Source organism: Nicotiana attenuata, chromosome 6 (genome assembly GCF_001879085.1).
Source record: "Nicotiana attenuata strain UT chromosome 6, NIATTr2, whole genome shotgun sequence".
Lineage (NCBI taxonomy): Eukaryota > Viridiplantae > Streptophyta > Magnoliopsida > Solanales > Solanaceae > Nicotiana > Nicotiana attenuata.
Genome location: NC_031994.1, coordinates 41925662 through 41931703, shown reverse-complemented (window position 1 = coordinate 41931703; position 6042 = coordinate 41925662). Strand labels below are relative to the sequence as shown.

The window sequence follows — 6042 nt, the reverse complement described above, 5'->3', positions numbered from 1 at the left end:
CGGGTAAATATGAAAGGTTACCCAATTTTTCTTCTATTTGTACTACAGGTGTATAAGCATGGTGATGGAATCACATGCCATAGTAAATTAAATATTTACTGAAACAAATATTAGTTGGCACGACCGGTTGGTCATCCCGGTTCAATTATGATGCAAAAATTAATTGAGAATTCACATTAGTATATATTGAAGAAATAGAAGATTCTTCAAGAATTCTCTTGTGCTGCTTATTCTCATGATATACCAGTCAAGGTTGGGATTGAATCCCTTAAAATATGGAACGAATAAAATGTGATATATATATATATATATATATATATATATATATATATATGGGCCCAGTCGCCTGCCATGTGGACCGTTTACTATTATATGATTTTAAAAAATGCATTTATTGTATGGTCACATGTGCGTTTGTTGTCAACTTGCAGTTTGGCTTTTGCAAGGTTGCTTGCTCAAGTTATTAGAGCAGAGTTCCAGAATATAAATTATGATAATTCATTTTGATAATGTTGATTTAAATCGAAGTTGGTTTAGCAGAAATTGTATGCCTCCAATTAAGCTAAACCATTGGTTATGAGAATAAAACTCTCAAATCGAAATTTGGTATGAGGTATATTATTTAATATACAACATCACTTGTACGAATCTAGCCAACAAGTTATAATAATTCTCCCTATCACAATTGGTTCAGGGTCAGGAACCAAATAATTTCTATATAGAAATATGGATGTGCGATATGATATAATTATCCTACCACAATGCACAAAGATTGGTCCCCAAAGAAGGTTGGGGATAAGTGTTGGTGATCCCAACATTTGGAGGGGAAAATGAGCAGCCGAAAAAAGTAATACATGGAATGAATTATTATGAGTACACTTAGATCCTCGTACAAGAAAATATGAACTTGAAGTTCAAGTGATAATTAATTTGCAAAATATTTCCATGCGCATTTGCTGACCCAAACTAAATGTCATATTTCAGCTACTAATGCTCCAAATAGAATAAAGTCCATGATGGACATAGTCTATGGAACGCATGAAGCGTAATAGACTAATCGGTTCCAAAGATAAAACTTCTTGAAGAAAGAGAGGAGCAAATGTTCAAGATGGTCATACTAAGGAGGCAAGTGCTATATAAGAGCACCATGACAAAGCACTTCATAAGACCTCATGGGAGAGGCTCAGGTACCTGAAAATAATGAGATCTCGATAAGTTATGTCTTCATTGACTGATGATGGAACCGACGTTAAATGACCGTCAACAATGTTGTTGATATAATGTGGCGCTCAATACTATTAATGTTGACGAGGATCTTAAGCTCAAATCTGTCATGAAATTTGGACAGATAAATGATTGGCCAAATGAAAAATATGCAATGAAAATTGACTTCGTCTGAAAAATATGAAGTTGGACTAATAGTCCCAACAGCTGAAAGTATAAAGGCTATATGGAGATATTGAAATATGATTAGTATTATATTGCAAAAGAAATCCTTGATATAGATTTGTTTATTCTAACAAATATTGTCAAGGTTTTGTTGTTTATGCAAATGCAGGCATTTATTGAAGTCCGTTCTTCAAATAATCTATTTGTATGTGAGGAATTGTCATATTATCATTTCACAAGATGTGTGACTTTTCTTTGAAGAGAAGATTCCAATAATAGTGAAGACGCTGATATTTGTTATCTCAATTGAAAGAAGAATATATTGAAGGAGACAGAATAAATCATATATTTCATCAAAATTCTTGACACGATCTTCAACAGAATGATGAAATAGATGTTCAAGAAATTCGTTCAAGTGATTTGGCGGAATAATTCACCAAGGCATTGCCGATCTCAATATTAGAGAAGTTGTTAGATAAGCTTGGAATTCGTCGTCTCCGAGAAATAAAGTGATATTTTCATCAGGGGGGAGGGGGCAAATATGTGTTGTACTCTTTTTCTTAGCTAAGGTTTTATCCCACTGGGTTTTCCTGGCAAGGATTTTAATGAGGCAGCAAGTAATGCGTATTACAAGATATGTGTACTCTTTTTCCTTCACTAGGATTTTTCCCATAGGGCTTTGTCCTAGTAAGGTTTTAACGAGGCACATTATCTTTGGACATCCAAGGGGAAGTGTTATGAAATACTTGATTATGGTGGATGTCCATAACTCCTAAGGGAGTAACACCCACTACTCTTCTCCATTAACCTCCCACTACTTCTTACCATTATAGATGTAACTCCCACACCTCCATGATCTTCCCCCATGTTCTCAATAGTTAATACCATGTTTATGACATCCCTTTGTATTACCTATATCATCCTATAAATAGAGGGTTTGGGCATCACATTGTAAATACTTGAATACATGGAAGAAATAAAAATCTCTCCTCTCTTTCTCTCTATATCTCTTATCTATTTTCTTGTTTTATATTATTACTTTAAGCTAAATTTCGTAACAAAGATAACATTGAAAAAGTAAGTAAATTCAAGAAGATAAAAAATAAGAAAGAAACACGTACACTCACCCCTCCTTGTGCTGAGGAGAGAAAGAAAGGAAAAGGAACAAAGGGAAGTGAAGGGAAACTAAATTGTCAATTTAGTAAGATTTGTTAGTTTCAGAAGTAAAATTACCTGTTAATAAGTTCCACAAATAATAAAAAACACAAATTCAAGAACATACTAAGCACTTGAATCATTAAGGGTAAAATTCCTAAACTTTGACAAAATTTAAATATTGTAACCTCATTTCGTTCTCCACAATCAAAATTGCAATCAGCTCACTTTCCTTCTCTGATACTCAGACAAGAAATGTCAAATTACAGCCCAAGGAATGATGAAAGAACCAATGAAGTCCAAAATTGAACAAACATAGCTTAATTATATATTCCTCATTTAAGTCAAAATTGGACTAATATAGGTTAATCATATATTCCCCATTTTCTCTTTGGCTTCTTTGATAGCTTTCCTGATAGTTTCCCCTTCTTAACTCCCAAGTATCTGTCAATCTCCTCATCAGCATCATCTCCGCCTCTGTGTTTCCTTTTGCCACCACTTTCTTTGATTTTCTGAATCAAAATAGATAGGATGTTAATTATCTAATAACTCCATTGAGCAATGTATTACCAAGAAAACATGCATCAGCAAAAATCCTACATAAACTACTAACAACCTATATAATAATGTATCAGCATGCAAACATCAGGAAATATGAGCAACTTAAACATTTCATAGAGTAAGTTGTATACATGTCACCTCTCACAACATTCCACATCCTCTCCAACTGAGAAATGCACATAACAGTCACATGTTCTGAATAACAGCTCTACATCCAAACCACACTAAATAGTCAAAAATATGCTCACAGTATCTCTACCTTATTACCTCAATGACATTAACACCTGAGCCTAATGAAAATGGTGAAAGAGGAGAATTCAACTATAATACCAAGTGCTAAAAAGGGAAACTAATAATAAAAATTAGGGCCCATTTCACTTGATTTAATTGGCTAAATTCAAACCGTCTTTAACCCGTGCAGGCAAAAGTTGACCACCTAGTGATTGCCGCCTATTGAAGTACACCCTCCTCTCACAAAGGGGAAAAAACAAGGAGACGAGAATTACCATCTGTGAGATCCTCTTGGCTTCTGTTACACGCTCCAAGAGTAGCAAAACCTCCTCTTAGTTCGCAGGATACTCAGCTAGTTTTTTCGCTGAAGATTATAACTTTTTAGTTAGGAAAACAACATGTATCAAACAGAGTAGAAGTGCTAGAATAAGAATATATTAGAATCTCGGAAATACAATATTTCTGTATTTTCATACCAATAAGCTTTTCTATCTGTATAAACCACTCCACCTCATACTGATTCACTAATGATATAGCAACCCCAGAACGTCCTGCTCGTGCAGTTCTTCCCACCCTATGTATATAATCCTGCAGGCCATGCATACAGCAATAAGCTAAAATCGCATCAGAAAACAAAATTAAGATTATTCAGATTGAAATGATGAGTATGAAGTCAAGTTTCATTGATCTTATTGCATAAACAAAGACCGATATATTCTTTTAATTTTTGACTGTGGTGTCCGGGCCAGCTTGCTGGCACCTCGACAATTCCACCGGGACCAACTACCTCTCACACCAGCACAGGTACAGGGTAACTCTACCTACCAAGACTTGGAAATATGGAAAGAAATCACTTAGTGTTTGATTTTTTCAAATTCCAAACAAGCTGAACTACATAATTTGGACAACTATTAAAAAGTTTGTTCTGAAAGAACTTTTTGGAAGAAAAAGTTTGTTCGCAAAGAAAACTTGTCCGGATAGCTGCAGTTTTTTGGAAGTTTTGTGGGTGTTTTGGGTGTGGATAAAGTTTTTTTTTGTTTTTTTAAATCGAGGGAGCGTGGAAGAAGTTTTAGGTATTATTTTTTGAAAGCTAAAAAACAGGCCAACACCTTCGAAAAGTTCTTCGAAAACTTCCTAACCCAAAGAGGTCCATGCCCAGCCATAGATAAATCAAGGACCACCCTAATGAACAGAAAAACAACTTACAACTATCCAAGCAGTAATAAAAAGATCCACCTTAGAGTTTGTTGGAATATCATAGTTGATAACCATCAACAGATGGGATATCAATTCCTCGACTGGCTACATCAGTGCAGATAAGGATATTGCACTCTCCAGCCTTAAATTTGTTTAGAGCTCCAGACCTATTATCCTGTCCAATAAAAGATGATATTTTGAGGGTGGTGTGTGGTGGGTGGGTGGTGGTGAATAGAACTAGCAAAGTGAAAAGATGCATGCCTTGAAGTTCAAAAATATACCTGAGTTATCTGACCACTAATTGGTATAGCTCTCAAGCCAAGATTTTGAAGCATTAGAGCCAGTAGACGAGTTGCATCACATGTACGAGTGAAAACCATTGATGTACTGCCAGACTTCTCAGACAGAATATAGACAAGATAGCAGTCCTGTGGGCACAAAATAATAAAGTCAGACAACAAATCATTATTCGATAATTAAAGTGGGACCAAAAATCATTATTCAGCAAACAAAAGGAGTTAATCCCTAGCCCCTCAACTTGTGGGGACTTTTACGTTTAGTCCTCATATACTATCTCTAGCATCCAGTCCCACAATTATCGAGCACAATGGCGTAGCTACTTTGTCTCAAGGATGGTCAGTCGAACACCCTTCGCCAAAAAATTATATTGTGTATATAGGTCGAATACCACTTTACATGATCATATATTATATTTTGAACACCCTTAACATAGGTGTAAAGGTTAGCCCAATGGTCAAGGGTATTCAAAATGAGGAGGAGTTCATGTTCTCCAAATTAAAACTAAACAGAGACCACCATGTTTGGTCTAATTGACTCTGCTTTTTTAATCTATAAATTTCGTGATAAATAATAGTTAAAGCTTACAACTTGTGTAAAAACAAACAACCAATCAAGTAATTTTATTAATTAAAAGTGATTATTAAACAAATTACAAAAAAAATTGATAAGTACAAACTATAAAATCTAAGGGTCAAGCTCTACAAAAATTTCTTTAACAAAAAGCTCTTTACAGGGTACAAACCCTTTCCACTCTGTCTTTCCTTTGGTTGCTTACCAGAATTTCTTTTGTTGTTTTTTTTTTGTTAGTTTTGATTTATAAAATTGTATTTCTATTATAGTAATTGTTTTTATGGTTTATTAGTTAAATATTACGTAGTTTGATTTAAAATTTTCGGTGCATCCGCTCATCGAAAAAAAAAATATTAATTTCTATAAAGTTTGAACACCCTAGCGAGATCTCGAGATCTCTAGCTACGCCACTGATTGGGCACTAGCTAAACTAGTCGTCCTTTTTGAGAAGGAATTAGCTAAACTAGTCCTAATAATTTTTAATGCCAAAAAAATTAGATTTGCCTATACGGAGCTCTAAAGATGCTATTTTACATATTGCTATTAAGGCCATCCTTCGCAACCTACCTCCACCTTAGCAGGTTCTGAATTCTCTGCCGGCCCCCTCGGTTAGCCTTAATTTACTGCATGTCCTCCCCC

At 34.9% G+C, this 6042-nt stretch overlaps 1 pseudogene; it reads right to left on the bottom strand.

Moving 5' to 3' along the window:
* LOC109226893 overlaps positions 2648 to 6042 on the bottom strand; it is a 16171-nt pseudogene continuing 12776 nt past the window's right edge.